The following is a 25,375-nucleotide window of genomic DNA, read 5'->3' on the forward strand; positions in this document are numbered from 1 at the left end:
TGAAATGGCTGGATGGCACCACCGACTCGATGTGAGTCTGAGTGAACTCTGGGCCTTGGTGATGGACAGGGAGGCCTGGCGTGCTGCAATTCATGGAGTCTCAAAGAGTCGGACATGACTGAGTGACTGAACTGAACTGAATGGGGGAGATTGACTACAGGGTATACAAGAATGCTCTGCACAATCTTTACAACCTTTCTGTATATATAAAACTATTTAAAAATTTAAGTGGTCTTTTGGAATGCTATATTAGGCTGCCAAATTCCAAGATCCAGAACTTCAGGAAGAGACCTCAGAAGGCCACTCATCTCTGAGAAGGCAGGATGTTTAACACATTATAGACATGTGATTTCACTCTGAAGTAGATCCTGTTATTAGAGATTTCTCCCCTAAACAAACTTATGTCCACATGGTTTTATCTTTGGCAATATTATAGTAAACAATAGTGGAGGGGGTCTCTCACAGCCAATTTTCTACCCAGGGCTCTTTACACACACTCTTTCTTTTCTGTTAAATTTACATTTCTTTTGTCTTTGTGAAGTGAAAATCGCTTAGTCATGTCCAACTCTTTGCGAATCCATGGACTATACAGTCCATGGAATTCTTCAGGCCAGAACACTGGAGTGGGCAGCCTTTCCCTTCTCCAGGGGATCTTCCCAACCCAGGGATCAAACCCAGGTCTCCTGCATTGCAGGCAGATTCTTTACCAGCTGAGTCACAAGGGAAGCCCTTTTGTCTTTATATGCTCTCATTCTCCCCTGGTCAGGTTACAGAACACAGGGTAGTCAGAAGTCGCTGGCTTCTTTTGTGGTAGGGATCACAATGTATTGGCTATTCTGATCAATGTTCACTAAATAATACTTAAAAAAAAAATTGAAGTATAGTTGACTTACAATGTTCTATTAATTTCTGCTGTACAACAAAATGATTGAGGTATACATATACCTGCATTCTTGTTTATATTTTATTGCGATTTATCACAGGATATTGAATATAGTTCCCTATGCTATACAGTAGGACCATGTTTTTTTGTTTATCCATTCTATATACACGTTTCCATCTGCTAATCCTAAACTACCAACCCACGATCCCCCCACTCCCTTGGCAACCGCAAGGGAGTTCCCTATGTCTGAATGTACTTTTAAGAAATACTAACTCTTGATGTGACTTGAATAAGCAAACTGACACAAACTTAGATTTGCCATTAAAATCATACCAAAAGTTAGTTTGTAAGTATAACTTCAGCAAGCATCAAATGTTTTCATTATCATTAATATTTTAAGTAGGATGTTTTAGTTATCTTTGAGTTGATCCTCATGAACTGTAGCCTACCAGCTCCTCTGTCCATGGAATTTCCCAGGCAACAGTACTGGAGTAGGTTGCCATTTCCTTCCCCAGGGGATCTTCCCAAGCCGTGGATCTCCTGCATTGCAGGTGGATTCTTTATCAACTGAGCTACCAGGGAAGCCCTTTAAAAACATGACAAATATGTAGGAACAATATTATTCTATGGTCATTTCTATTTTACCTTGGAATATTTTTTTATAACGGTGCTTTTGTGGATTTCTATTGTTTGAAAATGTTTTCCAGTCATGACTAATGATGCTACACTGTGAAGCACTTACTCACACTAAGCTGGGAGCTAGTCCAGTTTTTCCATCACCACATTTCTGTTCAGATACTCTCCATGATGTGCCCAAATTTGGGTGCATTTAGGTCTCTCTGGATATGTAAGTAAATTGAACTGCTCTGTTCAACAATTCTTTTGAGGTGTCATGTTAGCATATCAAAAATAGAAGTGGACCGCCAGCTTTCCCAGTGCTTGTTACATTCCTGGCATTCACCAGGCTTTCAATAAATATTTGCTGAATAACTGAATGCTCAGATCAAATTAAGAGTCAACAGAGAGTGAGAGTTGTCAACAAAAGAAGCAATTAAATGAAGGTTGACATCAGCTGTCAGAGTTTTCAAAAGGCAAGCCAGTAAGCATGGCTGATGTGATAAACACAGGAAACAGAGGGGTGGGAGGAGGCAGTATAGACCTGTAATCAACAAATACTTGTTCACCACCTACTGGAGTGCAAGGAACCTCATGCGGTACAAACGAGAGCTGAATGCTGAGACTCTAGATGACAGGGAGAAGCAGAGGCGTGCATCGTTACCCTCAATTTTTGTTGACATAAAGGTTAAATTGTGCCTGTGATTTTCCCTGGGCTTGTAGCATTCATCTGGCATATGGTATGGAATATAGCTTCTTTTAATTAGCATTTGTTCATTTCATGAACATTTCAAAGGTTATCTTCTAGACATAAAGCACTGTGCCAAGTTCTGAGCATAGTACTGCTCTCCTGGAGGTTACAACCCCAAGTGGTGAGGATGGACATGAAATGAAGAGTTCCTTAAGTGATTATGTAATTGCAATGAGTACAATAAATAGGAAGTAGAAGTTGAACTGAGCACACATGCAAGAGAAACCTACCCTAATCTGGGCAGTCAGTGAAGGCCTTCCTAAGGGAGAGACACTGTGGTTGAGATCATAGGAGTGAATGGGAACTAGTTAGCTAAACCCGATGAGAAAGAACTTTCCAAAGGTATGCTGGCCCTTAGGCAGGAGGGAGCTTGGCATTTTTACGGGACAGAGAGAAAGGCCAACATGGAAGGAGATTAAAGATCAGGGGAGAGAGGGAAACACGCCCCCCAGCCTGCCATCAGCTCTGCTAACTCTGTCCATGCTGTCCTCTGACCAACAGGGATGTTTAATTGTGATGTAAGAAAACTCATTTGTTTTTCCTTAAGGATAGTTCTTTGGGGTTTTACAAATAAATCTTTTCCTGCCTTAGTTATTTTTCTATACAGTAAGTCCCCTACATAAGAACCTTCAAGCTATAAACTTTCAAAGAAATGAATGTAGGTTTGCCTGTCTGATTATGTAAGGCAAGAGTGAAACTGCAGCTTGCCCTCCATCTTCCATTACTGATGATCCTTCCGCTCTACCATGTCCCACCTCCTCTGCCTCCTCCAGTCAGTAATTCTTCTTGCCTATTCACTTGATGCCAGCCCCTGTATGCCAGTTGTACTCTATTACTGTACTTGTCAAAGAACTATACTGCAAGATTAAAAATGTTTTCTTTTTGTGTTTGTTTTTTATTTCACACATTTTACATGTGTGAAAAGTATTATGAACCTAGTATATAGCTGATTGTGTTAGTTGGGTAACTTTGTTGGACTTATGAATGTGTTCCCGGAACAGTATTCGTTCATATATAGGGGAATTATTGTATTCTACTCTACCCACATTCGGGTGTCATCTCTCATACTAAGTCCTCATTGCCTGTGGAATCCTCTTTGGTAAATAGTTGAGGTGGGAATTCAAATGGAAGCCTTAACACTGTCTACCAACAGATTATTTTCCCTTTTAATAGGCAGTACTATCTTTATCCCAAATATACATAAGTCTGTGCCAGAACCTTCTAGTTTATTTTATTGTCTGTCTCTCTGGACATCTATACTATATTCTTCTACTTCTATGGCTTATGGTACATCTAAATATCTGATAGATTTGTCTTCCCTTTTTACTCTTAGATGCCACTTAAATGATACTAGACTTTCTCCAGAAGTGGGAAGTCATCAAAGGATTTTAAGCAGGGGAGTGATGTGAGCCTATTTTCACCTGAACCTCTGGTCACTCTGGCTACCTTGTGAGGACTGATGTGAGAAACCAGGTGGCAAACTACTGTAGACATCCAGGTGGGAGAAGATGGCAGCTAGACCTGGAGTTGGGATAGGGAAGATTAGCAGAGAGGTTAAACATATATCTCAGAATTCATAAGTGTCTAGGCTTGGGAAGGAGGAAGGGGCACAGTCCAGAATGGCTCTTATGTTTCTGGGCAACTGGAGAGGTAGTAGGCCATTCACTGACCCAGAGACCAGTGTGCAAGAGCAAGAATACTTGAAGGGAGAGTTTGGTAGGTGGAAGGTTGAGGACTTAAGCATTTAGGTTGGGGCACAGTAAGTATGAATTTCTTCAGAATCTGGTAAATTGAGGTGCAAAGTTGCCATGTCTTTCAAGTCTACATTCTGTCTTTAAGTTGCACTGTACATCCACAATGAATACTAAAAGCTCCTTTAGAAAAATGTTCACAATTAAACTATCTCAACTGACAAAACTCACACAGAAATCTGTGCACTTTTGTGTTGATTCTTTCTGGCAGCTTAAATTTTGCTTTCTACTTTCTCTAGAAATCATCACTTGGGATCCTATGAGAGGGCAGACATATAATAATGCAATCTTTAACTTAAAGGTAACATCTCAAGTCAAATTTCTCATAGTTTGAAGGTTACAAAGAATTGAAAGAGACTTCTTAGGAAGATAAAAGGCAGCAGTTCTTCCAGTCTCATGTGGCGGTATGCGTGTGAGTGTGTCCAGAAGATGATGGAGGGGTGGGTTTCTAATGATATGTACAATAAACAAGTCAGCAAGAAACATATAATTATAAGTTAATTCGAATTTGCTTGTCAAGGTTCCTGAAATGTAGCTATCTCCATAAACTGAAGTTATTCAGCTGTGTCTGACTCTTTGTGACCCTATGGACTGTAGCCTCCCAGGCTCCTCCATCCATGGGATTTACCAGGCGAAAATACTGGAGTCAGTTGCCATTTCCTTCTCCAGGGGATCTTCCTGACCCGGGGATCAAACTCAGGTCTGCTGCGTGGCAGGCAGACTCTTTACCATCTGAGTCACCAGCTACCTCCATAGGAGAAAAGAAAATGCTGGTGATTTTCCTCTATGGGGGTAAGGTCAGATCTGAGGGTTAAATGGGATACCTTGGCTGAGAATGACTACTTGTACATTCCAATCAAAGAGTCCAAAGGGACATATTGTAACCTGGACTCAATTCTGAGAGGGTGCAGCTATTTCAGAGACTGTTTGGGCATACAGAAAAAAACAGATGTGTTATACCTGCTTGACTGGGGATACCAAGGTCAGTCTTGGTTACCCTTCTAGTTGCCCAACATAGTGCTAGAAACTGTAACAGCGGTGTAAGCGGCCACCTAGAGCTTGTGCTGTATTTGGAAAGATAACCTTAAAATTTAAGCAAGACTCCAAAACCAGTGTGACATCGGAGACAGACTGTGACGGGTCACTTGACGATGTCCAGTTCACTCTCCTGCACATCATCTCAGGCGACGGTTTCATCTTTACAGCAGATATTGTGATGCCAGCTTCAGTAAATAACTGAACTTTCTTTGGCATTTCCTAGTATTTTGCAGAAAACTTTTCCATAATATGTGAGTAGCCATTCTTCAAAATAAAATAAAAACCTGCACAAAAAGATTTTGTAGGGGTGGGAAAGTTCAGTAAATTCAATGTTACTTCTAACTTCTAGCTGCATAATACTTGTTAGTCTATTATCAGGTCTAAGAAGTCCCATGTCAACATAATTTGTTTAGCTTTGTGTACCCAGGAGTTCTAAAATCTACTTAATCCTATAACTTTATTTTTCTGAAACTACATGTTGACAGAAAACATGGGAGGCCCCATGTGGGGAGTGGTACATTACTGGTTGCTTTAAATGACTTACGTATTTCTGGCTGTATCTCTTTAAAAACCAACAAAGGACTTTTTAGCAGAGAAGCTGACACATGACAGACTCTCAATAATGCCTACTGGACTGATTAATGTTTATAGTTCTAGTGAGCAGGTGTTATGGACATTTTATAGATAAGAAGACTGAGGTTAGGTGTGGAGCACAACTTGCCCAGACCTGCATGCTGGTAAATGACAGAGAGAGAGAACTTGGGACTCTAGACATAAGCACCTTCCCCCTATAAGTCCCTATTACTGTGGGACATGTAACCTGAACAGAAAGGGTAAGAGCTGTGATGAAGGGAAGAGTTTGGTTATCAGCTGGCATAGTTAGGGCAATCTTCACAGAGCGGGAGGGAGACAAGACCAGGGTTCTGAGAAAGCCAACAAACAGTGAAATCCCTCAGTACTGGGAGGCAGCACCATCTTTTCTCCATGAGGTCAAGCTGATTTCAGTATTATAGCATTAAAACTCAATAGGCATCAAGATAAAGATAAGCTTTACTCATGGAAGTCTGTTTTTCCTAATACAGAAAGCAACAGATAAAAACTCTTTCACTTCTGTTCTTTGCTACAGAAACTTCAGAGGCCAAATTCCCTGGCTTTAGCGCATATTTGCAAACAGGGCTCTTCTTGCAGTGGCCCATGAGCACCCGCAGGCCTCGGAGCACGAATCTGGCTGTGTGGTGGCCCCCGCACATTCCTCAGCTCAGTTTGCATGCTTTCCTCCCTCCATCAGTGAGGCCTTTAGCTCTGGATCTTGACCTTTCAGAGAATGGCGTGTGGCCTCCGAAGGAGGCAGAAAGCATCTCTGAGGAACAATCTGGATCAAGATGATACGAGCCTTGCAGACAGAAGCAAGTGCAAGTGGAGGCTGGCGTTGCTGACACGGACAGAGAGGCAGTTACTGCTTAGGCCCAGTTTATGGTGTGGGAGTGTTGCAATGTGATTTGTTTTGCAAGATACATACCCAGCCCAATGCTAAGGGACACAATAGAGACTGCCTCTTAACAAACCAGTACTAGTGATACAGAAACAATCTAACCAACCCCTAGCCCTGGGTCATGTGAGCCTTTCCTTGGGCTGTGCTGCTGTGGTTGTATTGGGCTTTGGAGCCATGCAGCCCTCGGCCGAGACCCAGCTTGGACATTCCTCAGTTAGGGGCCCTAGACCACACAGTCTGGGGTTTCTCACTTGGAAAATGGGGCTAATTATGTGTGAAGTGGACATGTTAACTGTAACTCCCTTACAGAACTGGAAGGATTAAATAAAATAGCACAGGTAAGGAACTTAGCATCATGTTTGTACCTTTAAATGTATGTATATATATATTTAAAAGAGTATTAGGTCACTGACGTTGACAGTTGAAAGCTCTGTCAGCCCCAATACACTGGCAGAGTTATGGGGACGTGAAACATTTCTGCTTGTCCACGGTGGTTAAGAGCCTAATTTTAGGCAGATAAGCTGAGCATAGAACATGGCTCTTCTAGACACTAGTGATATGAATGCATGCAGGCAGCTTAACTTTTTTTGTGTCTTAGTTGCCTCATTTATTAAATGGAAGGAGAACAGTACCCATCTGATAGGCTGCTGAAACTAGTAAGTCAACGCATGCAAGACCTACAGCACAGTGCCTGTTAAAGAGTAAGAACTCAGCATATAGTAACAATAACTGATATAAGAGGACAAGAAGAATGTCCTGCACAGCATTTGTGTCTAGGTAGAGTAGATGACTCTCTGGAGTGATCAAGGAGGCATGGAAGGCACCCTGACCACAAAAAGGGGTCCGAAGGACCCATGGTTGAGGCTCCTTACAAGTAAGCCTGCCTCACCAGCTGCCATGGAGAAGGAGGTGAGTGGAGGATGGAGATATGGTATGTAATTGTTGATTCAAAGTGAGTTGATTCAAAATGAACACAAATTCCATATAGGACCTTAGAACAGGTCTGCCTGGATAGGTATTTCATGAAGGGTAGGCAGAAAAGGAAAGGGAGTATTCAAACAAAATATTTCACACTTGAGGCATTGTTTGCATTTTGTATGCATCTAATTATCAGATTTACAGAAGGGTTAAGCAGTAATAATCCCCAGGTACATGGAACCTGACATAGAACCCAGGCTGCTAATCTAAAACAGTGCTGGGACTTAATGTTATGTTCTCTGGGTCCTTACAGCTCCTAAGAAGTGGCAGATAATATGTGACTTTAATTTTCTTATTCAAAAAATAAAAAAGAAATGAGCATACATTATTTCCACAACCATATAAAATTTTGAATATACAATATGTTAATTATCAGGAATATCATGAATATAAAATATAAAACATATTCATAAAATAACATGACATGTCGTTAAATATTTAAAGTTACAGGCAATATGTAAGTTTCTTAAGCATTTTTGTGTGTTCTTAATTTCTTTTTTGGCAAGACAAAAATTTTTAATTTCATGGGCAAGTCAAAAGGGAGAGAAGAGGAATGATTTTGTAGTTGTCATTAATCCTTGGGAAAGAAAGCTCAATTTTTGTAGAAAAAGCATATATGTCTCCACTCCCCTCACTTAGCTAAGTAATGTCTACATTGTATGAGCTCGTTGGAAAAGGGGAAATATCTAAACAGGAAATCAGCTAAAGTAAACTTTGATTAAATTGGTAAAAGTCTACAGCAGTTCAAAAGATATCTTCTTCATTCTGTAGAAAAGTAACAGTATCATGTGCTCAGGTACTTTGGCTTGTGGGTGCTAACTCAGTTTTCCACTATATGAACATGGCCAGAATAGATATGAGGTTCCAATTGAAATGGAGAGATCAGAGCATGCTTTGATACACTTCTGTGCTCCAAGCCTATAGCAATGTTACAGTAACATCAACAACAAAAGCAACAAGAAGAGGAAAACCAATAAGTCAGAGTTGGACTCAGAAAACATACAACTCATCACACCCATCAGAATGACAAACATCATCATCATTATCGTCAGAAAATAACAAATGTTGGCAAGGATGTGGAGAATCAGAACCTTCAAACATTGCTGGTGGCAATGAAAATTGGTACAGCCACTATGGAAAACCGTTCGTCAGCCTCTCAATAAGTTAAACATAGAATTACCATATCATCCAGCAATTCTACTCTGTGGTATAGACCCAAAAGAATGAAAACAAATATTAAAAAAAAAAATACACAAATGTTCATTGTAGTACTATTTACAATAACCAAAGGGTAAAAACAACCCAGATGCCCTGTAACAGATAAATGTTAAAAAAAAAAAAAGGTGTATGTTTATATAATGAAATATCTTTCAGCCATGAAAAATAATGGAATGCTGATACATGCCACAGCAAGGATGCACCCTGTAAACATACTCTGTAAAAGAAGCCAGACATAAAATGTCACATACTTTTTGATTCCATTTATATAAAACATCCAGAAGATGCACATCCAGAATAGGGACAGAAAGCTGATTAGTGGTTGTCAGGATGTGGGGGGAAAGGGTACCAGGGAGTGACTGCTTGACGGATACAGGATTTTTGTTTAGGGTAATAATAATAATAAAAAAAAAATTTGTGAACTAGATGGTGCTGATAGTTATATAACATTGTGAAGGTACTTAATGACACTGAATTGTATACTTTAAATTGATTCAAGAAGTAAATTTTGTTATGTGTATTTTCCCACAATTTTAAAAAAAAAGGACAACCATGTGCATGGTCTAGAAAAAGAACCACTAAGTGGAGTGTGGGCTACAGACAAGGGTCTGTTGACAGTTAGGTCTAGAAGTGGGCCATAATGACTGTGTACTTAGCTCAGGCAAAGAAGAGGGGGCTTCAAGAGTTCTCTGTGAACTACAGACTCTCCTGCTAGGAGGTTTTAAACAGCAGGATCCTGTGAAGGAAGAGAGTTGAAAAATCTGGCTTAAGTCTCAACATACAAAAAACTAAGATCATGGTATCTGGTCCCATCACTTGATGGCAAATAGAAGAGGAAAAAGTGGAAACAGTGACAGATTTTGTTTTCTTGGGCTCCAAAATCACTGCAGATGGTGACTGCAGCCACAAAATTAAAGGATGCTTGCTCCTTGGAAGAAAAGCTATGACAAACCTAGACAAACTAGTGTATTAAAAAGCAGGGACATCACTTTGCTGACAAAGGTCCATATAGTCAAAACTGTGGTTTTTCCAGTAGTCATATATGGATGTAGAATTGAACCATAAAGAAGGCTGAGAGCTGAAGAATTGATGCTTTCAAATTGTGGTCCTGGAGAAGACTCTTGAGAGTCCCTTGGACTGCCAGGAGATCAAACCAGTCAATCCTAAAGAAAACAACCCTGAATATTCATTGGAAGGACTGATGCTGAAGCTGAAGCTCTAATATGTTAGCCACCGGATGCAAAGAGCTGACTCACTGGAAAAGACCCTGATCCTGGGGAAGACTGAGAACAGAAGAGGTGGGCAGAAGAAGATGAGATAGTTGGATGGCATCACCGACTCAATGGACATGAGTTTGAGCACACTCTGGAAGATAGTGAAGGACAGGGAAGCCTGGTGTGATGTAGCTCATGGGGTCACAAATAGTCAGACACGATTTAGTGACTGAACAAAAACAAAGATCAAATGGGGCCATCCTGGGTACAAATCCTTTCTGTGTCCCCCATTTCTTGTTTGTAGGAGGCCTTCCTGAGTTCCAAAGGGCAGATTCAAACATTTGCTTCTCAAGGAGCAGCCTGGGGACAGAGTCCTGGTTCCTCAAGAAATGCACATAACAATACCTTTCTGTTCTTCCACAGGAACCAAGGCTTCACCCAGCTAGAGGATGGAAGGCTTCACCCAGCGAGAGGATGGAAGCTTTAGGCGGACCAGAAGATTCCTGGAACATTACCCTGTTACCTCACTACCAACCAATCAGAAGAAAAATCTGTACACAGTGGAAGATAAGGAAGACTACAATGCCCTGCCCAAATGATTCTACCTCTAAAAACTCTGATGTTCAAACAGAATCTTATGAATTGGTTTTTGGAGATGAGTCCATCTTCTCCCCAGGTTGCTGACCTGCTGAATAAAGCCACCTTTCTGTTCTCACCAACACTTGCCTCTTGAGTACTGTCTTCCAAGCAATAAGAAGCAAAGCTAAGTTCAGTAACAGTTTGTGTGCTGGGGATGGGGAAGAGGAGGAGTGTGTGCTAGGAAGCTTAGTAGATAGTTAAAATAGACCGATGTCTATACTATATGTAAGGGGAAGATACAATTACTTAGTAAGCATACATGCTATAAATTAAAATGGTCATTAAACAAATTGAAATACAGTCTCTGGTCCTCAAACCAGCAGAGGAGAAAGAGAGGGAAGAGGAAAAAAATGAATTCATCCACCAGAAGAAAAAATAAAATTAAAAAAAAAATAAATTAAAAAGAAGCCAAGAGAATAATAGAGAAGAAATACAAACCAAGATAGTACAAGTTTAAAAAAATCCATTATATATATAAAATATCAAAGTAAATGCTGTTTATGAAATATTTAAAATAAAACCACATGGAAAAGCTGAAAATAAAGATATGGTAGAAAGACAATGCTATGCAAATACTTACTAAGAGAACACTGGTGTATCAATGCTAGTATTAGACAAAAACTAGTATTTAAGGCAAAAGGTATTAATGTCTAAGCAGAAACTACATATGAAATAAAAACTCAAAAATCTATAAAATCATGACTAGACACTTAATCAATGCAGCTTTAAAACATTAATTGAAAGTTATCAGAAGCATGAAGCAAATTTGGCAAACCCTAGGATGAGATTTTTTAAAAAATCTACTAGAAAATTATAGACACTGCTGACCAAATAACATCTAAGATTTGAATGAATCATATTTGACTAGTTTGAACTAACAGACACGTAGACCCTGCACCCAACAAGTTGAGGATCTCCATAATTTTCAAAGACACTAAAGTGTTTACAAAAATTGACATGGTGCTAGTTCACAAAGGAATTTCAAATAACCAGTGTCATACAAAACACATTTTCTGACTGCAGTGCAATTAAATTATAAATCAAGTTAGACAGATAATTAAAAACCAACCTATCTTGGACATACAAAAATAGCTGTTGTAGTTCATATTGATTTCCCTGCTTCCACTCTTGCCCTCCTAAAGTCTATTATCCCCCAAACAGTCAGAGTAATCCTTTTTAAATTCAACACAGATTATGTCATTCCCATGAGAGGAAAAAAAATAAAATCCTCCAGTCGCTATCACAACTAGTCTTGTACTCAAATTCCTTACTACAAGACTCTGTGATCTGGTCTCTTTCTCTATCCAATCTTTATTCCCTCCCAGGCCCTTCCCACTATTGTGTGTCTACTCCACGGACACTAACTTCCTTTTCTTCAAATAAACCAAGTGTCTCCCCCTCCTGATACATTTGCATTTCCTGTGGCTTGCTTTCGGAATGACCTCCCCTAGATATCCACCTGGCTAATGGAGTAACCTCTTCATTCTCTGTTTATAAAGAGCAGAACGTTCTCTTTTTCTCCATTTACCTTGGCACAACACAACATGTATTATGTATATTATTTGATTGTGTGTGTGTGTGTGTTTGACCTGTCTCCTTCTACTACAAAAGATCACTGAGGGCAGGGACTTTGTTTTGTTCACCACTGTGTCTCCAATGGCTAAAACAGTGTCTTGTACAAGGTAGATATGAAAAATGGCTGTCATATGAATGAAAATCATATTGCCTTGTGTTCACTGGACTGATTGCCAGAGAAGTCTACAATTAGATGGTATTATAAATACTTAAAAGAATGAAGAGCAGGAAGATGGCCTTGCTTTACCATGTATCAGTTCAGTTCAGTTCAGTTCAGTCACTCAGTTGTGTCCAACTCTTGGCGACCCCATGGACCGCAGCATGCCAGGCCTCCCTGTCCATCACCAACTCTTGGAGTTTACTCAAACTCATGTCCATTGAGTTGGTGATGCCATCCAACCATCTCATCCTCTGTCATCCTCTTCTCCTCCTGCCTTCAATCTTTACCAGCATCAGGGTCTTTTCAAATGAGTTAGTTCTTCGCATCAGGTGGCCAAAGTATTGGAGTTTCAGCTTCAGCATCAGTCCTTCCAATGAATGTTTAGGACTGATTTCCTTTAGGATTGACTGGCTGGATCTCTGTGTCCAAGGGACTTTCAAGAGTCTTCTCCAACACCACAGTTCAAAATAATCAGAGAACATCTGGAATATTGCATTCAGTCTAGACTCTATACATTAACGGAGATAGGAAAAGGGAAACAACCAAGATGGTAAATACAGTATGGTCATAAAGACTGTAAACATTGGTGTATATACATAAAAATGGCTCCATAGTATTATATGACAATGCATGATGTATTATGTGATATGTTTAAAGTGTTTCTCATTAGCAATGCATAGTTCAATGAACTGAGAAATTGCAATAAATGTGGTGTATTAACAAATTTTCAAGCCTGCATAGTATCTATGATGTATTGGCTCAGATTATTCTTGTCTCTTTATTATGCAATAAGCCTACATTTTTAGCATGTCAGAAGGGTTCATATCTGGCACAAAGGCAATCCACTGCATGTGTCCACATGTCCAAACCACGTTTACAGATGATCAGTCAAGCAGACCCTCACCACTCTGGTGTAGAATGGTGGAGCCACTGAGCAAATTTCTAGCTAGTCATGTATGGGTATTAACTGATAATGCATGTGTTCAAATATGTCAGGCAGTCATTTATGTTTCCAGACTTTCTGGTCACCCTGTGTATTCTACAACACTTCAGTGATTCAGTGGGTGAAGGATAGTGACTGGGGGTAGAGATGGCTATGATAAGGGCTCTGAAACTAGACTACATGAGTTTCAATTCTATCCCTATTTCTTGGAAGCTCTATATCAACCTGGAAACATTACTTAATTCCTCTATTGCTCAGGGTCTGTATCCATAAAATAGAAATAAAAGTGACCCTATACTATAGGTTATTATGAAGATTAGATAATGTAAGAAAAGCAGTGAGAGCAGTGCCCACTGGAAATCCATTATTAGGCACTATTGTCAACATGGCTAATCACCATAATCATAATAACATTGTCATCATCCAGCACCTACCATTCACTGACCAAAATATCCAGGTTGCTTAGTTAAAATTTTCAGGAGAATATTGAATTTGTCATGTTCAGAGGTTTACACATTTCAATAAGCTTCATATCATGCTTTGGAAAAATTACTAATTCTTAGCTTATTTTGTTAATCATGACACTCAAGGCATGATGCAATACTAATGGCAGTGGATAGTTTTGTGTGTCAACTTCAAGTGTTTTTGGAAGAAATCAGTGTTTAAACCAGTGAACTTTGAGAAAGCATATTACCGTGTATAATGTGGGTGTGCCTCATCTAATTAGTTGAAGTCCTGTATAAAACAAAAGGCTGAACTCCCCAAGCAAGAGAGAATTCTATAGCAGATGACTTTTGGACTGAGCTGCACTTTTACCTCTAGCCTATCAGCCCACTTTGTGTATCTTGGACTTGCCAGCCTCCATAATCTCCTCAGCCAATTCCTTAACGTTATGCATGTATGTAAGAATGCATGTATGTTTGTGTCTATCCACCCATCCATCTATCCATCCACTCATACACACACACACCCCCACCCTGGTTTTATTTCTGTGGAGAATTGTGACTAATACAGGCAGTAAAAATAGTAGGGTAGCAAAAGTGGGTGAATACTACTACAGAACTTTTTCATTTTTCATATGAGAAAAGATGCAAAGAACTGAAGGAATCTAGCCAAGAGAAGGCTAGCTTAAACCTAAGAGCTATCTGCAAATAAACAAAGGGCTGTTATGGGAAAGAGAGACTGCATTTACTCTGGAAGGCTCTGAAGAATAGGACAATCTGTAGATGTAGACAGATGTCAAATTGATAAGAGAACGTTCTAACTGCCAAGCTGCTCCAAACAATGGAATGAGAGGAAGAGTCCTTGTTTCCCAAGGTTTGGGACCCAGTAGTATTCACGATGATTTTAGGGGTCACAGAGCACGGCATTACATATAAGAAAAATCACTGCCTGCCAACTCTCTTCTACCTTTTGGGATGTTAGAGACACTATCTCACTCTGAGCACACAATGAAATCAATACCTCTGTAGCACTTTCACATTTTCATTTTTACCAAAGGCAGAGTTGGCTTCAAGCTTACTACCCTGCTGTTTATAGATATTTTTTAAATCTGTCTTCTATCCATGGGAAATCACACTAGTTTTCACTTAGAATAATATTAATTTCTCTTTTAAAGCATCAAAGAAGCAAGGAGTATTGTAAAAGGAAAAGTAAAACTAGTAAAAAGGACATACTGCTATGCCAGGAGCGTGCGGATGACTACGCTGTGGGTGACACAGGATGGAGGGCATTTAAGCACAGGCTAGAGGACCACAGACCACCACACAGATTCAGCCTAGGTTGAGAATGGGGGCTGGGGCAGTTTTAGAGTAAGTTTTTTTATCCTGACATTTGATGATTCTATTGAATATTGCGTCCTGGCCCTTTAAAGCTGGTGTTATTTTACTCCAATAATAAAACTGAATGCCACCTAAAACAGGTAAAATAAGCCAAACAGCAGAAATACCTTCATTTTGGTAGATATCTATCAGTTTTTTGAAATTAAGTTTATGCACATTTTTGAAAAATACAGTCTGAATAGAACACCAACAAAATTAGGTTTTCACTTCTTTGATTCATGCAATTTGATCAGCAAGCACATGTAGGACCATAATGACGGATGGATCTATGATATGAGTTGAAAGAGAATAATCCAGTACTGGCAGGTTTTTTCTTTAATTATTGAAATTGAAATGACTTTCACTTATAATTAGTTTTATACATTCTTTGAAGAACTGTCAAATTGCATTTCCCCAAGGTTAATATTTGAACAAATGTATTACTTTACTGTGGAAAGTTAAATTTTCACAAAACCCAAATACAACCCCAAAAGCAAATTGTTGTGCAAACAAAATGATTAGCTTAATTTAAGACAAATGAAACATAATAAATGAGATGAAAATATACACTGAAAACCACTCCACATTTATGATTCTATGGAAGAAATGTCAACAGAGATTTCTGCTCTGTGAACTATGAGATTGTCCTGTTAATTTAGACAAATCAGTTTCTGAGTCTGAGCCTTTAGATCTCTTTTTTCTTTACAGTCTAGGTGCTCAGAAGGAATTTTCTACTTTTAAGCCTCTTCTTTATTATGAAATGATGTGATTTCTAAAATGCAAGCAGCTAATGTGCTCTTGAGAAACCTATAGGCAGGTCAGGAAGCAACAGTTAGAACTGGACATGGAACAACAGACTGATTCCGATTAGGAAAAGGAGTACGTCAAGGCTGTATATTGTCACCCTGCTTATTTAACTTATATGCAGAGTACATCATGAGAAACGCTGGGCTGGAAGAAGCACAAGCTGGAATCAAGATTGCCAGGAGAAATATCAATAACCTCAGATATGCAGATGACACCACCCTTATGGCAGAAAGTGAAGAGGAACTAAAAAGCCTCTTGATGAAAGTGAAAGAGGAGAGTGAAAAAGTTGGTTTAAAGTTCAACATTCAGAAAACTAAGATCATGGCATCTGGTCCCATCACTTCATAGTAAATAGATGGGGAAACAGTGGAAACAGTGTCAGACTTTATTTTTGGGGGGCTCCAAAATCACTGCAGATAGTGACTGCAGCCATGAAATTAAAAGACGCTTACTCCTTGGAAGGAAAGTTATGACCAACATAGATAGCATATTCAAAAGCAGAGACATTACTTTGCCAACAAAGGCCCATCTAGTCAAGGCTATGGTTTTTCCAGTGGTCATGTATGGATGTGAGAGTTGGACTGTGAAGAAAGCTTAGTGCTGAAGAATTGATGCTTTTGAACTGTGGTGTTGGAGAAGAGTCTTGAGAGTCCCTTGGACTGCGAGGAGATCCAACCAGTCTATTCTGAAGATCAGCCCTGGGATTTCTTCGGAAGGAATGATGCTAAAGCTGATACTCCAATACTTTGTCCACCTCATGCGAAGAGTTGACTCATTGGAAAGGACTCTGATGCTGGGAGGGATTCGGGGTAGGAGGAAAAGGGGACGACAGGATGAGATGGCTGGATGGTATCACCGACTTAATGGATGTGAGTTTGAGTGAACTCCGGGAGTTGGTGATGGACAGGGAGGCCTGGCGTGCTGCTATTCATGGGGTTGCAAAGAGTCAGACACGACTGAGCAACTGAACTGAACTGAATGTGCTATAAGATTCTCAAAATATGTTTTGATTTATCAACAGATGAATGGATAAACAGAATGTGGTATATACACATAATGGAATATTATTCAGCCTTAAAAAAGGAATTAAATTCTGACACATGCTACAACATGGATGCACTTTGAGACATTGTGTTAAATAAATTAAACCAGTCACAAAAATACATATACTGCATGATTCTACTTACATAAATTACCTACAAGAGTTAAATTCCATAGACACAGAAAGTTGAGTGGGGTGTGCCAGAGGTCAGGGGCAGACAGGGATGAGGACTTAGTGGGTACAGAGTTTTAGTTTTTCAAGATGAAAAGCACTCTGGAGATGGATGGTAGAGATGGTTGCACAAAAATGTGAATACACTGAACTGTACATGTAAAAGTGGGTTATTTTAAGTGTGCTTTAACCACAATCAAAAGTGTTTTAAAAATGCACCGTGACCTTGTGAGACCATATTAAAAAAAGTGTCTTGATATAACTGCTCATTCTTTTCTTTCCTTATTTTCCAATAAATCAATTCACCAACCATTCAACAGACTAGCACATAAGAGGACAAAGTTCTACCAGTAAGTATCATATTTAACTTCCTTATTATTTGATAAAGATTCCAGACAGAAGACACTGAGTGTGGCAAGTCTCTTGAGAACAGTTTTGAGAGTCTCATGGCACTCGTCACATCCTCAGAGCATAACTTCAGTGTCAGATGTGACATGTTGAACTTCCAGCTGTAACACTTTGGAAATGTGAGACTTTGGGTACATTACTTGGTCTCTCCATGCCTCAGATCATCTATCAAAAACAGTTAAAAATTATTTCTATCTCCTAGGGTTGATGAGTACTTTTCACAGTGCCTGTATGAGAGTCAGTGTTAATAACTGTCTGTCATCACTATCTTCCTCCTGTTAATAGCTCTTTAAGTTAATTAGGTAAATATTGTTATTATAACCAAGAAATTAAAGGTAGGTAGAAAGAAAGATCTTTGCATGATATTCAGATTCTGATCCCTTTCTACCATCCATGGCCAGACCACCCTTACCTGGTCTCTGGAATTCTGAACAGCCTCCATCTGGTCTCCCCACATTCAGCCTCACCTCCTCTCCTACTCTCTGCACCACTGCTGTCCTAAAATAGCAACTGAAGTGGTCCTTTTGAAAATCTAAGCTAGATGACGTGTTTCCTTTGCTCAAAATCTTTCAGTGTCTCCTCTTTCCCTAAGAGGAAATGCCAAAGCCTTTACAAGGGCCTGCAAAATCCTCCACGGGTCTGGACCCCATTACCTGTCTGATCTCATCTCTACTGCTGTCCCTGTTCTTGGTCACTGCCTCAGGGCCATTGTACCTCAGGTTGGAAATTTTTTCCAGCAAATGTTCTCATAGCTAATTTCTTTACCTCCTTCATGTCCTCAAGTGGCGACTTTTCAGGACACCTCCCCTGACCACCAACCTACCCTGGACCAACGTAAGTCCACAGCCTCTCCCACTCACACTGGCCCTTCATGTCCTGCACACTGGGCTCCAGTTTTCTTTTCTTTCTCACAGTAATGATTACATTCTCTCACAGTACATAATTTACTAACTTTCTGTGTTTATCGGATTGTTTCTTTAAATTTTTTAAAATTGAGGTAATGGTAATTTGTAAGTTTCAAGTGTACAACATAGTGATTCACAATTTTTAAAGGTTATGCTCCGTTTATAGTTTTTATAAAATATTGGCGATATGCCTGTGTTGTACAGCATTTATGTTTATTGTCTGTTTCCTCCCACTATAAACTAAGCCCCAAAGGTATAGGATCTTTCTGTCTTTAACATATCTCAAGTTGCTAAAACAGTGCCTGGCACATAACAAGTGCTTAGGAGATATTTGTTAAATGTAAGAAAATTGTCATTTACATACCTAGTGCCTGACATGTACAACATGCATGCTTCGGGCTCTGCATGAGTTATCTTATTTAATCTTCCTGTTGACCCTTTAATATGATTAACACTGACCCTATTTTTAAAGAGAAGATAGCTGAAATTCAGTACAAGAATTGAAGTAACATCTAAGATGATGGATATGGGACCTGGAACTTAGACCCAAGTCCCTGACTCTAAATTTAGCATTCTTTCCATAAGATCACATCTTAGGAGTGAACAACATTTGCTCCAGTCATGTCTAATTCTTTGCGACCCCATGGATATAGCCCGCCAGTCTCCTCTGTCCACGGAATTCTCCAGGCAAGAATACTGGGGTGGGATGCCATTCCTTCAAAGAGGTAGGGGACATATGTATACCTATAGTTGATTCATGTTGGTGTATGGCAGAAACCAATAAAACACTGTAAAGCAGTTATTCTCCAATTAAAAATAAATTTTAAAAAGACCACATCTTAGTACATCAATGAAAGAAATAAGGTTACATGTAACAAAAATTGGCCCATTTATGGATTGCATCTGCACTGGAAGGGCTGACTTGAGGAACCTGCGTAGACACTGAGAAAACCACTTAAATCCATTCAGTACCATTAGGTTGATTCATTGTACATTCAGAGAAGCAGGCAATACTGACCCTACCGTAACAGGAAGAGTTCTGATCTATGTTTTTAACCCATCAAAACTAAGTTATTCAAGCCTGAGTAGTCAGGAAATACCTTTCTAAGAGCTTCCCTGCTTTATTGGACTAACATAAGGTTGGACATATTTAAGACAGTCTCTTGCTATTTTCTTGCTTGTTAATTTCTTTCAAATGAAGAACCATTCTTTGTTTTTACATATTCAGGCAAGCATGACTATTTCTAACAATAGCTTTAACATGACTTGAGCCAATCCTGGAAGAATCTTCAGAAAGTCAGACCCAGAATGGTCCTCCAAGATCATCTATTCTGACTTCCTTATTTGCAGAGGAGGAAAACTCGGGGCCAAAGTTGAGAAATGACTTCAGAGAAGGCCCAAAGTATGGAAGAAAAATCAGCCCTTGTCAAGAGAAGGACATGGTGTTCCATATGCAAGTGGGCGTTCCAGCATGGAACATCTGTCCACATTTTCTCTAATTCAATCTTATCCTAAATTAAGATTGGTTTTCCTGTGTTTCTCTCTTCCACGTGGAGTGAATTCCAATTACTGTGGTTGCTGTGGAGCCTTCATGGCTAATAAATAACTGAACTAACAGCTATCACTATTGAGTATATATGTTGTACTAGAGAGAGAGCTTTGCATGCATTGAACCATTTCAATACAATAACCATCTCATTAATTATGAACTTTTATTATCCCTCATCTGTTTTTCAGGTGGGGAAAGTAAAGATCAAGGATACCAACTGAGTCATCTAATTTCATCCAAAGAACCACAGGCAGAAGACAAATTAAAACTGGTCAGAAAACTGTCTAACTTCAGAGCCAATGTTCATAATTACTACATTGTATTGTTTCCTTATTAAAAATTCAGTTAAACTTTGTTTTCTGAATCTCTGAATTCCATGAGTCTCCTTCATTATGGCATAAATACAGCCCATAGTTGCATTAATGCCGCCCCCATACAGAAACTCATGTCAGCAGTTAGCAAGATTTCTGGGTATAGCCCAAAGTAACTTCGAAAAATGGGAGGATTTCTTTCCAGATTTCCCTCTTCAGCCAGCTGATGCAACATTATATACATTTAATTACATTGCATTGACAGTAAGGGTTTTTCCACTTTCAAGGGGTTTTGTAACTCCTCTACAGCTGAGAATTTGGGGGAGGGAGCAGTTCTGACCGAGGGAATAAAAATTACATTAAAGCATGTTTGCTTCTATTAAGGGATTAAGAGGAAACTGTTACATCTGGCTCCATTTCTTTGCCAAATTCTTTAATTGTTTTGTAATGTGAGAGAAAAAGAAAACACAAAGGTGATGAAAGAAAACTGACAGAAATAACTAATCATGAATAAAACAAGCTCATAACAGAATCCTAACTCCATCACCATGGAAAAGCATATTTATAATAATATTTCTCTACTCTAATCTCTATTATCACTGGAGGCTTTTAATGAAAATTTCTGATATTGATCGTTTAACTCTCCTGTTGGATAGAACAATATGAAGATACCCATAATTTTTATCTCCTAGGATTGATAAATATCATTAGACAGACAAAAACACTGTGTTTTTGGTTGCACTGGCTCTTCATTGCTGCCTGTGGGCTTTCTCTAGTTCTGGCACACAGGAGCTATTCTCTAGTCATGCTGCGAAGGCTTCTCATTATGGTGGCTTGTCTCATTGTGGAGCACAGGCTCTAAGCGCACAGGCTTCAGAGCTGTGGTGTGCGATTCTAGGGCACATGGGCTTCAGCACTTGTGGCACGCAGGCTCCGTAGTTGCAGCTCACAGGCCCTAGAATGAGTGGGCTTCAGTAGTTGTGGCAAACGGGCTTAGTTGCTCTGTAGCGTATGGGATATTCCTGGACCAGGGGTCGAACCCATGTCCCCTGCATTGGCAGGCTGATTCCTATCACTGCACCACTAGGGAAGTCCTCTCAGTACCTTTAGAATCTGGAGTTAAAAATTCTTTTGGGACATGCCTGGGAAGGAAAATTTCCTTATATAGGCATAGATCGCCAAGAGACTCAAGAGTAGAGGGTACACATGTTTCCTATGGAAGTGCAGGAACTTGGCATCTTGCCTAACATCACCGTTACCAAGATGCAAAACCTTTCATTTTCCCCAGTATCTCAGAAATGTCCACATCATTATTCCCATTTCACAGATGAAGAAATTGAGGAGAGCCAGGTAACATACTCCAAGTCTCACAGCTACAAAACAGCAAACTTGAAACTTCTTATTCCCAAATCTCTGTTTTTAATTATTGTTCTGACTCTCGTGGCAATTTGCTACCAAAGATATATTTTTTTTTTTTTTATGAAGAAGTAACCTCAATCTCTATCTAGACAGCACTTATCATTTTGTTTTTGTTTTCAATGCTCCAACATGTACTGAACCCAAGTTCCTCTCTGCAAGCTTAGTAGTACAAGTAAGACCCTGCTGCCTGGCCCATTGATAACTTCCTTGTACTGCACAGTGTGAAGAAGCACCACACAGAGGCTAAGCGCAGGGAAGAGGGTAGTGGCAGATGGAGGAATCTCAGTCTGATGGCTTCATGATGGAAAACCTCCTGGTCTGAGAGAATCAGGGGTGCTTTTGAAAACGGATCAGTGTTCCTGAGGCTAGAAGCTAAGACGCTCATCCTTCTTCCACTAGAAAGAGGTCGACCTTCATTCACATGCTCCTCCTCTGGATAACTAAATAAAATCTTGATGGTCCTTTGTTTTTCTCTGTATTTAACCTCTACTCTAATTGAAAGCTCATGTTATTGAGTTGCTATGTCCTAGGCACTATGAAACCCTTTATGTTATCTCCTTTCATCCCACAGCCACCTGATGAAGTTTATAAAAGGACCATCCACATCTTAGCCAAAAGAAAACTAAAACAGAGAGGGGGAGGGGCTGTCCAAGATCACCTAACTAGTAAACAGTAAAACTGACATTCAACCCCTATCTGTTAGAGTCCAGAACAGGAACTCCTAGCCCTATTCTCTGCACAGCAAATGACCTTGGCACTCATCAAATGCCTTCTTTTCCCCTTCCAGGTACTCTCAGTCCTATTCACCCAACTCAAAGCTAATAAGTACAGAACTTTTTCTTAGGTTTTCACAACAATCTGAATTCCTTGTTTTATTTTTTATTCGTTTTGAACTAGAGCCATCTGCAAGTGCAGACAGAAATGATGCCTAGAGGAACACTGAGGATCTGGAAGGTTTTCTGCACACAAAACTGGACTCCTTGATTGGTATCTGACATTCCTTAGATAGAACTTATTTCATTCATTTAGGGTTTTGTTCTTCACCATAAACATGTACCAGAAAAGACAGTAGTCCTCGGTGATAATCTCTGACCGTCTTTGTGACTGAGCTATATACATCCTTCCCCAGGTGGCAGCTTTAGGCTCAGTGTACTAGATTATGAGATACTTAAGGATCATAAAGGCATCTGATCTACTTTCTACCCCCATCACTGTGACACAGAGTCAGAAACCAAAAATGTGGCTCTTTGTATAAACTATATCTTCATGGATACTTGCAAGTACTAACTCAGATGTGTGACAAAACTAATGGTGACATGATAGTCAGCTGACTTTTGATTAAAACAAATAAGGAAGTCACCAGGAATGACCATGGTATGTTGAATGCTTAGTACAAGTCAGGTGCTATGTTAAAACTTTGCATGGATGATACAGTTTTGTCCTCCACAACAACACAGGAGAGAGGTTATATTGCTATTTCCAGCTTATAGATGAGAAAGCTGAAGCAGGAGAGACTAAGTAATGTGAGCAAAGACTTAGAGCAAAGACTAAGTAACTAAGACTAAGTAACTAAGTCAAAGACTTGGAGCAAAGACTTACCACATAAGGGGTAGAAATGAAGCTTCACATCAAGAAACTGGAGTCTAGATTCACAGACTCAGATAATGAACTTGTGGTTACCAGGGTTGAGGGATGGGGGGAAGGAATAAAGGGATAGTTGGGGAGTTTGGGAGCGATATGTACACACTGCTGTATTTAAAACAGATATCCAACAAGCCTGGTGTCCTGCAGTCCATGGGTCACAAAGAGTCAGATATGACTGAGCGTCTGAACTGAACTGACTGAATCAACAAGGATTTACTGCACAGCACAGGGAACTCTGCTAAATATTACATGGCATCCTAGATTGGAGGGGAGTTTGGGGAGAATGGATACATGGATATGTATGGCTGAGTCCCTTTGCTAATGAAACTAGCACAACATTAATAATTGGCTATAATCCAATATAAAATAGAAAGTTTTAAAAAATCTAAAAAAAAAAAGAAAAGAAATTGGAGTCTAGACACCTCACAATTAACCTACATCCAAAACAGCCTTCAAAGAAAAAAAAAAAAAAATAGAGACTTCCCTAGTGGTCCAGTGGTAAAGAACCCACCTGGAAGTAAAGGGGACATGGGTTTCTGTGGTCCAGGAAGATCCCACATGCCATGGAGCAACAAAGCCCACGCGCCACAACTGCAGAGCCTGCACGTCTAAGGCCTGTGCTCTGCAACAAGAGAGGCCACTGCATGAAAAGCCTAGCCAGTGCAACTAGCGAGTAGCCCCCACTTGCCACAACTAGAGAAAGCCAGCACGCAGCAACCAAGACCCAGCACAGGCATAAATAGAGTTAAATATTATCTTCTTTTAAATTAACAACTCATTCAACCCATTCATTCAACATTTTTTTCCAAGTGCATTCTTTGCCCTAGGTACTGATGTTAGGCAACAGGAATACAAATAAAGCAGACTCTTTGCCCTAGAATGGTATTTCCCTTATTTTATGAATATCTATCTAAAGCAGAACATAATGTGAGAATTTTCACAAGCTTACAGAAAATAGCAGGCAAAGACATTAATTGGTTTATATTTAAGGTATTGAAAATCATATGATATAATCAGTAATTGAGACCTATCTATAGTATTAGATGAGGCCAGGAAAAGAACATTATGCCCAGCTTGATAAGGAATAAAGGTGAAGCATAATGGAAAGCTTCCTAGAGCTGGTGATACTCTGTTGTAAGGTAATGTTTTCAAATCTAAAATGGTCATGTGCTTGACATGAAAGTCATACAAATCCAGTGACAGCAGAAAAATCCTCTAATACTATTCTAATACAAGGGCAAGAGAACTGTAATGTCAGATAGTAAATAGCTTAGGCTCCATAGATCATATAACTTCTGTCATAACTCCTCAACTCTGCTATATTGTGAAGAGAGTCACAGACAATACATAAATGAATGGGTGTGGCTGTGTCTCAATAAAACTTTATTTATAAAAACAAACCACCAGCTGGATGTGACCCGGGGTCTGAACTTTGCGGACTCCTGTTCTAGTGTGAAAAATTATAACTGACAATAACAATGTTAGTTCTAACTCTCCCTGGATTTATGAATACCCACAGGGTCAGAGGCACTTATTGGTGCAGAAATCCTGGTAAATCAAAAAAGCTTCTGATTCCAGCACGCAACTTGCCTAATTACAACTAACACCTCCCATCTTTATCAGAAAGAAAAACATTCTGTGAACAACAGATGGTGTTGCTATGGAGTCTTCAACATCCTCCTCAGCTGCAGATGTAACTGTGTGGTTGCAGGCTGAAAATGATCAACCAACTGATAACTTCCTAGGAAAATATTTAGAAGATAGAAATATTCTGCAGATGGGCATTTGAAATCCATGGTTGATTTTGTCAGATAGAGTATCCACTAGACAAAAATGGAAAATGAAAAGCACTCATCCTCCACAGCAGAAAAAGATACTGAAAGTGGGGAAGAAATTGGCAACTAACCATGGAAACACCAAGACCCCATTATCACTCACAATGTTCTCTTAATTAAGTGACATTATGTCTGTAAACAATAGAAATTATCATGCAGTAAAACACGTAGCTCTATATGTGTAAATATGACTCTTTGGTATATAAC

The 25,375-nt window shown here is 39.5% G+C and overlaps 1 protein-coding gene and 1 long non-coding RNA gene across 3 annotated transcripts in view; one reads left to right on the forward strand and one right to left on the reverse strand.

Moving 5' to 3' along the window:
* LOC113895115 overlaps positions 1 to 10,659 on the forward strand; it is a 28,865-nt gene extending 18,206 nt beyond the window's left edge. The window contains exon 2 of the long non-coding RNA XR_003511761.1: positions 10,364 to 10,659. This is a non-coding gene — a long non-coding RNA (uncharacterized LOC113895115). The remainder of the gene's footprint in view (positions 1 to 10,363) is intronic.
* Positions 1 to 25,375, reverse strand: part of SGCD (sarcoglycan delta) — a 1,106,710-nt gene that overhangs the window by 181,074 nt on the left and 900,261 nt on the right. The window lies entirely within an intron of this gene.

This window comes from Bos indicus x Bos taurus, chromosome 7, assembly GCF_003369695.1.
Source record: "Bos indicus x Bos taurus breed Angus x Brahman F1 hybrid chromosome 7, Bos_hybrid_MaternalHap_v2.0, whole genome shotgun sequence".
Classification (NCBI taxonomy): Eukaryota; Metazoa; Chordata; class Mammalia; order Artiodactyla; family Bovidae; genus Bos; species Bos indicus x Bos taurus.